The following is an 11,309-nucleotide window of genomic DNA, read 5'->3' as shown; positions in this document are numbered from 1 at the left end:
TTGGCTTGCGCGTGGGCTTGCGCCACGTGAGGAGCTCGCAAAAAATATAAAAAAACACCGAGCGCACACGAGCGTGCGCTTCGTGACGAGCGCCCGGCGGCGTCGGCCAGCTCGACCTCCGGGAACACACTGCCAGCGTTTGTGGCGTGATCTCTCGCGTGCTGTCCTCTTCGCCAGTTTACATGCTTTCGCGTCCGGGGTGGGGAGCGCAGACGCCGAGTTCGCAAAGCCGGCTGCGCGGGTTCTAGCGTGCGCTAACGCAGTCCATTATGAAGAGGTGTGAAAGCGTGCGGAGAAAACGATCTGGGCCTGCCAGTCAAGAAGGACTTCCAGCGGCTACTTCGGAAATCCATGTGACGTGCAACAGCCCGGTCTCCGAAGGGGGGAGAGGGGTCACCAGCTCTGCTGTTTCTTCAGCCTTGAAGGATTAGTGCAAGCTGCGCCTATCTTTTTTCCTGTCTCCTCATTGGCTGGATGGAAATCACAAGAAAATGTATTCCCTTATATACCTTTGGTGCGAAACAAGCTGACGGGAAACCTTTACTTGTAAATGCATGCTCAATGCGAACGCAACATTGACGTCTCAATATGTTGCCGTACAGGAGGTGTAGCAGAAAAACAACAGGGGCCGAAAAATTCCGGCATCACCATAATGTTCACTGAAACGTTATAACCATGCAGCGGATATTTTTTTTTTAAAGATTGAACATACCATAGTATTTCCGGAGCAGATTGAAAATCTGACGCTGCATGTATGCTGTCAACAAACTTCTTGAATATGGGGATGAGATATAGTTTCAACCAATACCTTCGGGAACACGATTAGACTTTTGAATGTCTACCAATATTTCAGAAATACATCCGATCAGTGCGGTAATCGCATGCGATGGAAAACGTCTACGGTGAGCAGCGCCCCTAGCGGCTGCTGTTCACAGGTTGGTTTTAAAAGTTTTGTCTTTCGCAATAGGTCTCCATCTATTGCCGTAGTAGTCTTATTTCTCAGTTCTTATGGAAAAAGGTTTCTTAATGCACTTGAAGTAAGTTTGCGGATTATAACCGTCGTGCAACTTCAAAAATTGTACGCGTCGCTGGCTACAACAGGAGTCAACCAGAGAACTCCCGCGCGTCGCACGATTTTGTCATCGCAAAGAGGACCCGCGCTCTCCATTGATTCGCTGGCCCGATGAGTAAACTGTAACTATGCCACGCCAGCTGGTCCATTCCATATGATCGGGTCCATTTATGAACATGGCCCCATGTTCATAAATCCGTGCCAATGACTTCTGAGCAATGCGCTGGCTCGAAAGGTGTCGAAAAAATGGAACTATTTATGCGGAAAACGTCAAAGCATGTCCGTGAAAAAGTCTTCAATAAAAAATTAAAGCCCTTCCACTAAAGGTGAAAGCTGTCGGAAGTGCAGAGCAGTAATTCCCATTAACGGGTGGTGGCGCCGTTATCCGCTCACTGCTTCCACCCATCACGCTCTTCGCCGCCATGTCTGACTCCTCTCTTGATGTATATGCAATTCAAATTTCCCGCCTTCGCAGAGCTCGCGTGCCCCCTGCCTGAAACTACGCCAGGGGAGTTGTGTTCTTTTTGTGCTTGCTTTAATGCTGTTGCTGTTTTGCGTCATTTCGAACGCGCCTTCTTTTTTTTTTTTTTTCTTGCGCGGTTGGAGCCTTTCTGAGTCATTTCGAAGACGCCATTTTGTCTTGCGCGGCCGCTTTTTGCGCTTACTACCGCAACAACAAAGCCAACGAGCGATCTTAACTAAATGAATGCGGGGCTGCCTGTATACACACTTTTTTTTTTTTTTCTGAAATATGCCTGCCGTTATTTTTGCGATAAACAACGGGGAGTTGTTACACGCACAGATTTGGCCTGAAATATACCTGCACAAGTGCCAGTGGCTCACGAGGTTCGAAAGGTTATGACGATTTAAACCACGTTTTTTTTTTTTTTGAAGCCTCAGCGTGACTCCCTCACGAAGATATACACCAGGCTCTAGTTGGGTCCATTATATCGCTGCGCCGCCTCATTCTGGCAGTCGCTTGACATCGACCGTTAGCGAGCTGCGACGACAAGGCGAGACCACAAGGTGCTCTGCACGTAAAACTACCCTAGCCGGAAGTGCGTCGTCACCTCTGAAGTCATTGCAGTCCAGCTAAGAAGTAGCATATCTTAAACTTAAGCCGGAATAGAGCCGGATAGAGGCACGCGGTGAACCAGACTGTGTATGAGAGAGCTTGGTATCGTTGCAAGCAACGTTGAAGTTATTTGCAAACGATGTCATCATCACGCAAGGAACCACACAGACACAGCGCGCTAACTTTTCACAACATGTAATTACCGGTTGTAAACTTCAGTCGGTCGTTATTAGTGGCGACCGCCTCAGCATCGGTTCCTATTGAGAAAATGTCGGCCTGTTCTGAGCGAGGAATACTTTCCCTCAATTCAGTTGCATCATACCCGCTTAAAAAAGGTGCAATATGAAGTACCGCAGGTATGTTGAAGTGAGGCAAGCACATCTGCCTAGAGAGCAGAAACCTTGCATCGCGCTCCAATGCAAATGACCCGTTCGCCCGCGACTTTAATAAGCACTTCCCAGATGAAGCAGATCCTGACGATGGTGAGCTTACTTTTACCACACGCAACCCACCACTGTACCGGAGGAACGTCATTTCAATGCGGCCCCTTCCACATAATCTCATGGTATACTTCAGCGGGATATCTTCTTTATTTTTGCAACCCTCATTTTTTTTAGTCGTTAACACTCCCAGAAGAATCATACTTTATTCGCTACTTGGCATGCGCATAGTAAATAACGCGCTCAACTTTTCACGCCTGAAGCCCCTGCAGCCTTTTTGGGTTGGGGCTCTCTGCCTGCCTCTCTTTATGCAGTCTATTCGTGTCAGCCTCGACGGTGCGTCTCCTGGCTTTTCTACAGCGCGCTCATCCAAAATTCAGCCTTGCGACACGTATTGCACTTCCCTGGGTCCCAATGCTTGGAAAGCGACTTTTCTCCTGGTGTAAAGCTGACCGCCGGAAGCAGTGACTTCCGAAGGCAAAAGTTCAGGTCCATTCAGGCTGCATGTCCCCCAGCAGGTTCTGAAAGAGCAAATGGAGTGGAGGCTGCTCGACAGAGACGACTCGTGCACTGGCAACGACCGGCCTAAGCACAGATTCGCTCTTTGTAACTGTATTGAAAAAAAAAAAACAGGGGATCAGACAAGTAGACGAAGAATTAGCTATGGGCGGCACCTAAGCTTTTTTTTATCACCTGTGGATGCGTGAGCGGCACTTATTGCGGAGTTAAAACATCGAGCTTTTCTGCTTTTCACCATAATCATTCACCCTTGTAGCTCAATCCTTTTATAACGCTAGGTAAACATGACGTTGATCCCAACGACATCCCATGCGACGTAAAACGTAGAGCTACGGTTGCTGATTGATGACGACATATAACCGCCCTTGAAGCGTAATGCTACGCCGAACGTCGGGAAATCGTACACCCACGTCCCTACCTCTGTTGCACCAGCGGTTCGACTGGTTACACTTGGACCCTTTATCGCCACCCTTTTTCACCAGCCACATGACTCGTCGCACCCAAAGGGGTCGTCTGGCGGGCGCATACATGTTATTTGATAACTTTTACTTCGTAGCCGCATGGCTTAGTGGGTGACAATTAAGTGAGTTGGGGAAGCGATGGGTTAGCATTCACGATGTAGTCGCCCTTCTTCATAGCCATATGACACGTCGCCCCCGATGGGGACGTCAGACTAACTCATACCCGTGTTCGCAGCCATCGGGAATCTTGGCGACAGATTCAAGATTTCTTTTTTAGTTGCGCGATACCAATGATAATTTCGCGTGAAAAATCATGCTTCTCTGCAAAGTATTGCACGGCGGATTATGAAACGTCAACAGAACAACCAAGGAGGACAGAGCGATGGGAAAGTAAGGGCGCAGACACAGGGGTATCTTAATTGAGAAAAAGAATGCCGCTATTCTCTATGCATTCATTGTTTTTTTTTTATTGTCGGGTGTTACAAACACGCGGGTGGTGAGATTTCGTGGTATTTGAAGTTGGCTAGATGAGTTGGGCAGCCGGATCCTTTTCGGAAGAGCTCGAGCACGGGGTTCCGAGAGCGAACGCGAGATCTCTCAATGCTGACAAAACCGAGAACGCGTGCAAAGCCTCTTCTTTGTCCTTCCAACACGGCCCGCTTTGTTCCCGCGCAAGACGGTCGCGTACTACGCCGTTTCGTCATCGCCACCGTCGCCTTTTGGCGTCGGTGTTAAGGAAAACGCGACGATATATAACGTGAATCTCGAACATGTTTATTTTTACGGTTGAGCGTGTATTCCCCCACTTGGAAGATCCGACTCGAGTACGTATGTGTGAACCCTGTCAATATGGTTTCGCTTCGTAAAGGACAAGCGATTTCTTATTTTGGTTGCTGTCTTGCAAGGACAGCAACGCGTGCAAGGACGCAGACACTCGCCAGCACACGCAGGCAAGCACGCAGATACAAATGCACATAAGCATACCAACATAACCAGAAAAAGAAGGTCAAACCGCAATGACACTGCGCCACTGTCGAAGATAGGTGACTGCCCCTACATGTATCCAATCACACCCAGCCGACTCGGCTACGACTTCGGAGCTCCCATTGTGAGCGTCCCAAGAAACGAGATTTGCATAGTCGCTTGCCCATTTCCTTCGTTGCAGGGGCTCCAGCCCGAGGCAGCCTCGCTCAGTTATCATTGCAACACTTCGTCACTCTGGTTGCCTCGCTTCCCCGTTTCGTCACTACGTCCCCGCCTAGCCATAGTCGCTGCATACTGGTGGCCCGTTTTGACTTTCATGAGACCGCTGCGAGCAGCTCCTGCTACTGGGGCGCTACTCGGCTCTACCCGCTCTGACCACCGACCTACCGGGCCCCGAGCCAAGGCGCTTCCATACTGACCCCTCTGCCGATTTAGCACGTGGTCTCGTATAAGCCATTGGATGCTCACAATGCCAGGGAATGTTTCTTTGCATCCACCGGTGTTGCACCCCTGTAGAAGCAGAGCTGTTTAAGCTTTCGGTTACGCCGTCCATTGAATTGAATCGAATGACGTTTATTAAGATGGGGGAGTCCACATGGCCGTAGTTGGGGAAGGGGAAGAAGGGAAGGAGAGGGGGAGGTGATCAGTCAATCGCTACAGAGGACTCGTTGGAGATCGATGATCAGTGATTTCTTTGGGAGGGGGAGTGTATACCCCATCTCGCACTACCCTGGCCAGGCCACTCCTAATTGAAAAAAAAAAAAAACACCTAGAGCAGGCAGAATTGGATCGTCGTACGGGGGGTGATCAGGAAATTAGTTATACGCCATCCATAAACATAAATAAAACAGAAAATACCGAGCGCACGTGAGCGTGCGTTTCGTGAAGTGCGCTCGGCGCCTCCAGCCCAGCGCGTGGGCTTGCGCAACGTTAGGGGCCAGCGAAAAGAAACAAATACCGAGCGCTCGTTCCAGTCACGGTTCGAGCAAACAGCTTCACCGACAAAATGACTGTCGTCCGCTCATGATGTCACTCGCTCCGCGTTGCTAGCTCTTTCGTTACCGCACCTATTAAAATCGTTCAATTTGAACGACCCCTTGCATGGGCGCCCCTGTTCATAGCGTATCAGACGTTTCTGGAACAATCAAAACAATTTGGGGTTAGTTCAGAAAATGACCTTTCAAAATCATTTCTGTTTTCATTCTTGCGTGGTCATCGCGCGTCAATGCTACCAAAGAATAAGGCGTGCCACTCGTAATTACTCTCCATGAGCATTTGCTTTTTTTTATCTGGACACGAATGTTGAATCAGAAGATGATGTTCACTCTTGAGGTTTTCACTCTGACCCTAATAATCCCTCAAATCGGCTTTCAAGGGAACCTTTCAAGGAATTATTTCTAGGAAAAAATGGCAGTAACGAAACATGTTTATTCAACTACCCAAGCGTGAAATTACTCTGTACCCGTTCTGGAAAACAGCAATCTGTCAGAATTTTTTTGCCAATGTTCGTTTTTTTTTCATCTCCTTTTGTGAAGCGTCAACATCTGCTCAGGACATTTTGTTGGAATATTTAGATCAGTTAAGACGAGGGAAACGGCGTCTCCCGTTTCGCAGTGTGCTGAACGGTGTAATCGGACAATTTTATAACGCACGTGAGTTCAACGAATTAATATGGCGCTTTTATAGACGCGGTAAATTTAACAGCCATATATTTACGCTTGTTTAAGAATACCTTTTAACACAAAGCCATGAAGGTAACTTTATGGTGTGAATTTCAACTAACAGCATTGGGATTAATTGCAATTCGTTTTGACCAGGACTTTTGCTAAGTGCACAAAGATTGGGGAACAGCGATACGCAGAGTTGATTTCGCCAGTCTTCTGTTGTTGTTTTTTTTTAATTCAGTAGTTTGGGCGACTCTCATTCTGAAGATTAAGGGACTCCGAGGCATCACGGTTACACGCTGCAGCTTCTTTACTTTTCTCCACCGTGAAGACATGTCACGCTACGACGGTCAGAGGCTGACTCTGCATTTTGGTAGTAATCTCGACATTCAGGCGCATCAAAATTCGCACATGTAATGTGTGTGTGCGTTAAATAATTGCCACATCGTTGATGTTTAGAAACATAGAGCCAATTGTAATTTGTTTTCATTCTTGCCACGTCACTCAGAACTCCAACGCAGATCAGTAGATTGCTGCTTTGAAGCACAGTGTAACAAGCGTATGAAGCCGAAAATAGTACAGGTGCCATCAGAAGTAATTGAAGCACGGGAGCTGTGGCCAAACTGCATAGGAGCGCCGTGTAACTGCACTGGCGGTAAACTAAAGATGCAGAACAGGCATGCGCGCCTGCCGACGATGATAGCCGATCTATACTTCCCAACCCGATTCTTTTAACGCGGCTTCGAGCATTATTAGCAGCATACTGGTCTCAGCGATAACGCTTTTGGCAGAGGCGGTATCTGGCAGCGTCGCTCACACACTTTCAGCGCACGCAAGCTCCTGGAGAAGCGTCGCAATCGCAGGGATCTGAAGTAATTTTTTTTCTTCTTTTAGGTGGGTCTGCTATTAGCGTCATCGCCGAGACCAGTATGCTGTGAACAACGCTCGAAAACGCGTTAAAAGAGGTGGTTTGAGAAGTATAGAGGGGCTATCGACGTCTGCAGGAATGCATGAGTGTTCTGCTATTTTAGTTTACCACCTATGCAGCTACACAGCGCACCTATGCGGTTCGGCCACAGCTTCCGTGCTCCAATTACTTCTGACGGCACCTGTACGTGGAAGAGTCACAGCTAACCGCAACTGACAGGACACCCACAAACGAGTCTTGCGCTTTGACTTCGGCTAATTTCAGGCCCTCTCTCAGATCAAGTTCACGACGTAAAAGCATCTTCAGAGGGTGCAAAAATGGTCACGAGCTTTTGTACGAACAGCACGGCAAGAGCAGCAAAACATAAACACGTAGCTACACAAAGGCTCCACAAAAGTTACCTGCAGCAGTATCAAAAAGAGCGCAAACTCGGAAGGCGCCAGGTAACTGTTGACAGCGAACTTGCTGTGCGCCACCTACAGCTCGGAAAGGGTGACACTGAATGGCCGTAAGCGTACTTGCGTTTTTTCTGCCGGACATGGCGAAGGCGATCATTTCGAGTGAAGCCGGGCTGCCTGGAGACCATCGCAAAGAAAGTGCCCCTTCTGAGGCAAAGTGCATGGAAGTGTCGAAGACAGGAGGCAATTTTGCGTCGCCCAGCCAACTTGTTCGGCCCCAGCCTAGTCGCAAATCCTTCGATGGGGAGTCTGATTGAATCCCTTGGTTGAACCATCATTTCCAAGCGAAATGGCAGTGCGCCACTCATGCCTTTTGCAGCAAATGCATGGGTCGGTGTGGGGGCGTAACTTTGAAACGGGACAAAAGAATCATTCATCGTGTTCGTAGAAACCTTTCCAGCACCCCTGGTTTGGCGCAAGCCTCATTTTATCCTCTTTTTTTTTATAAGCTCCGGGTATCAACATAGTTGGGTGTTCTGCTGGGTGTATTCGTCCTTTTTTATTTCGTAAAAAAAACGACGCAACTGTCGTAATGTTTTTTTACGAGGTAAAAAAACATGAAAAAATGACCATGCTTCGATTAAGACGAGCACCCCAAGATTGTGTCTGTGATGCTTACTGCATTCTTAAATTTCTTTTGCGCTTGCCGGAAGCACCACACACGTATACAACCAGTGAATTTTAGAAAAGCCGTGAATAATCAATTTTACACGACTGTTCTCCAGAGACAACCTATGACGCCCGTAGTTCAGGTTAGGTCTTTTTTTCTCGCATTTTAAACAAAGACACAACGTACTACCATGATCACAGTTAAGGTGAACGCGGGAGCGCGTGTCATTCCGTGCGCGGGAGCCGCCTGTCGGCGTTCCCGGTAACTTCGCACGCGCATCACATAGCTTCGTTGCAAACGAACTGCGTATGCATGCGAAGTTACCCGGAACGCCGACAGGCGGCTCCCGCGCACGGAATGAGACGCGCTCCCGCGTTCACCCAAACTGTGATCAAGATAGTACGTGCTTGTTTTTTGATATTACAGCGTTGATATTTACCTAACAGAATTTTTCGTGCCGAACGAAAAACGAGGATTGCAAGTCATTCAATTCACACGTAACACTTCCACTGTCAGATTTTAGGGTCAGCTTGGGCAACTTCCTGCCATCGTCGTAACCTTCAAGTACTACTCAAGTAACCCGATCCTAAAACTTTATTAGCTGGATTTCTTCCAGGACGTTTATTAGCTTCAAAATTTAGGTCCGTAGCAATAATGTGCTCTAATTTCCTAAATCTTGTGAAAAACACCTAAACCTTGATAAGCGGAGACAGAACATAAAAATACAACATTTAAGCGCTCGAATTGAAGGAAACTGCATGCAATTTCTTTTGGACATACCTAATTTTTTCCAGGAAAGCATGCTCGTGCATACAGTGCGTTGGCCTGTGCGTTCTTGCGAAAGTGATCGCAAAAAACTAAGCCGGAGATGACATGTTGAGGCGGAAAACTGCCGTCACGTAAATATATGTAGAGTGTAGCTGGTACTGAACAGACCATGTCGTTGCTGCGAAAAATGAGTAGAAAGCACAGGCCGTCTGGTCAATAGTGATGATGCCACAGATCACGTGAGTTCTCCGTTGACAAGCCACAGAATTACGCCAATTTAACCTCTAAGAGCTGTTAATGTAGATGTAATAATTTATATCGAAGGAGTTTCATCCTTCTGTCAACTGCTCGAAACACATAAGTCGCCTTGTGGGTCTTAGCAATTGCATTTGAACAAATTTTGTACGCTACTCGACCTACCTCAAAAAACCTCAGTATATATTGGACAAAAATTCAACTGCATTTACGGCACTAGTTACTGTGACAGGCAGTAGAAGGCGAAATAGCAGATTCAGAAGCGCATGATATACGGAATTTGCATTTTGGAGCACCAAACCATACAGCCATAGTGCCTTCCGATACAAGACAAATACGGCTATTGGAACTAAACATGCACCGCCCCGTCGTCGCTATAGGCGAGTTCGACTTAGAACACCTTGATATTCGCCCTTTCTTCCCAATGGCCATGCCAATGCATGTTCCAAACGCGTGCTTTTACAAGCATGGGAGGTTTTCTTGTCGGAGACTGTACTGCTGACCTGAAGAGCGGCTCGCGGATGGGGGAGGGGTGTCGACGCGTTTTTTCGGGGGGAAGAGGGAAGAGAGATACGAGATAAGAGAGAGGGAGATGAAGTGACGACGTGAGAATCAACGTGGAATGCCAGGAAGTCTCCTTCAAGTATTGTTGCATTTATGCACCACGCCGTAATGCAGTGCTGCGGTCCCCCTGACACCTAGAGCCACTACATAAGCTACATAAGAAAGCTACTAAAGCCTTTATTTAGTGACACTAAAATCCCATAAACTTCAATTCTACCTAGCCCAAGAACAAAGGCATCTGCATCCTCATCTAAAAAGAATATGCAAAGTGATCCCCTGCTACTTTTATTATTCGTTTATTCACTTGAGCAGTCCTAATGGCGTTTTCTTCGCAACACGCGAGTGCAAGGCTTACCCTTCTAGGTTTGTAATTATTATTATACCTTTGCAACAGTGCTTACACGCTCTCTTTGCAATGAACATTGAGTCCATGCAACGTATAACAACCTAATTTATTCAGGTAAATGGCGCAATGCCCAAATAAAACTCTGAGGCATAAATAAAAAGAATTAGCAGGCATCGCGTAAACGCTAACGAACAACACGCCTACCGATGGTCTTATTTAGAAGCGTTGTATGCACAACGTATAGGCAGTTTACGAGGACAAACAGTCATGCTGGTACAACATGAAACTGGTATTTGCGATCACCAGCAAGTTTTTTGCTCTTTCCTACTGTTCGAGAGAACGCATATTCGTCCATACGTACACCCCAGGAGAAATAAGGCACGTCCCCACAGAACTCAGCATCAAGGTCGCCGAGACGAGGCTGGGGATAATGAAGGCGGAAACTAAAGCATGGCGGCCGACTCTGACTTCTTCTGAGATGCTCTGTGCGGACCAATATTTGCGCAGCGTGGCCCGCTGGCCAAACGGCTCGCTTCCCGACAAATCAGCTGATATAAAGAAGATGTCACGGGTAGGATACAGCGATCAGGAGCAGTGCACGGCCTGGTTCAACTCCCTTGGGCGGAAGTGAGAAGTGGCGTGCTAGCTTATATTGGAGAAACAATTGGGGGCGTCAACGGAAGCTCAGGTAACCACGCGAACGTCAACGGAAAAGCTCTGGTTACGTTGTTGTGAAGTTGTGTGAGGTCGGTGCGCCTTAGGCTTGACAATAGGTCCGCGGTTGCGTGGCTGCGCATATAATAATTGGTTGAAGAAATCAACTATTCGCGAGCTGCGAGGGCAGAATCAAGACGGGCATTTAGCATTAGGAAGGAATAACGTGCAATTAATGTCAGACCAACTTGATTGCATTGAGAATAGGCTGCTATAACTGCTTGGAGGGAGGCGGGGGAAAAGGAGAATTGGGTGGCCGAAGGCAATGCAGTGAAGATTCATCTCTTAATGTGCGAGCGAGAGTTACACCTGCACCGTTTCGGTGACTCTAGTTACAGCGCAAACTACTGCCGAAGAGGCAAACAAAGAAAAAATAAGGTGAAAGAAAAAAGAGAGAAGTAAAAAAGAAAGAAAGAAAGAAAGAAAGAAAGAAAGAAAGAAAGAAAGAAAA

The sequence above is a fragment of the Haemaphysalis longicornis genome, unplaced genomic scaffold (genome assembly GCF_048455015.1).
Source record: "Haemaphysalis longicornis isolate Haplotype H1 unplaced genomic scaffold, Haemaphysalis longicornis Haplotype H1 scaffold_292, whole genome shotgun sequence".
In the NCBI taxonomy this organism is placed as follows: Eukaryota; Metazoa; Arthropoda; class Arachnida; order Ixodida; family Ixodidae; genus Haemaphysalis; species Haemaphysalis longicornis.
This window is presented reverse-complemented; position numbering follows the sequence as displayed.